Source organism: Penaeus monodon, chromosome 15 (genome assembly GCF_015228065.2).
Source record: "Penaeus monodon isolate SGIC_2016 chromosome 15, NSTDA_Pmon_1, whole genome shotgun sequence".
In the NCBI taxonomy this organism is placed as follows: Eukaryota; Metazoa; Arthropoda; class Malacostraca; order Decapoda; family Penaeidae; genus Penaeus; species Penaeus monodon.
Genome location: NC_051400.1, coordinates 5,380,003 through 5,380,240, shown reverse-complemented (window position 1 = coordinate 5,380,240; position 238 = coordinate 5,380,003). Strand labels below are relative to the sequence as shown.

Here is a 238-nt window from a genome sequence, read left to right as displayed (position 1 = left end):
CCCCATAGGCCTTCGAGGAGCAACTTGGTCGTCCTCGGCGCTTGGCTTCGTGAGTGATTTCCCTGCTTATCTCCGTGCGTGTGTGGTGTGTTGTGCGTGACTCTTGTGGGACTGATTTCCTCTGGAGGCCTAAGCTGGAGAGGAGCTATGGGGTCTTCGGAAGCTCCAAGGCCTATTCGTCGTGGAAACTCGACTCTGTGAATGAGAGTTTGGTTGTATTATTTGATTATATGTGCGC

At 52.5% G+C, this 238-nt stretch overlaps 1 protein-coding gene across 1 annotated transcript in view; it reads left to right on the top strand.

The window, feature by feature from the left end:
* The window catches only part of LOC119582195 (mesoderm induction early response protein 1-like), a gene marked incomplete in the record, with an annotated part of 26,043 nt that overhangs the window by 698 nt on the left and 25,107 nt on the right, over positions 1 to 238 (top strand).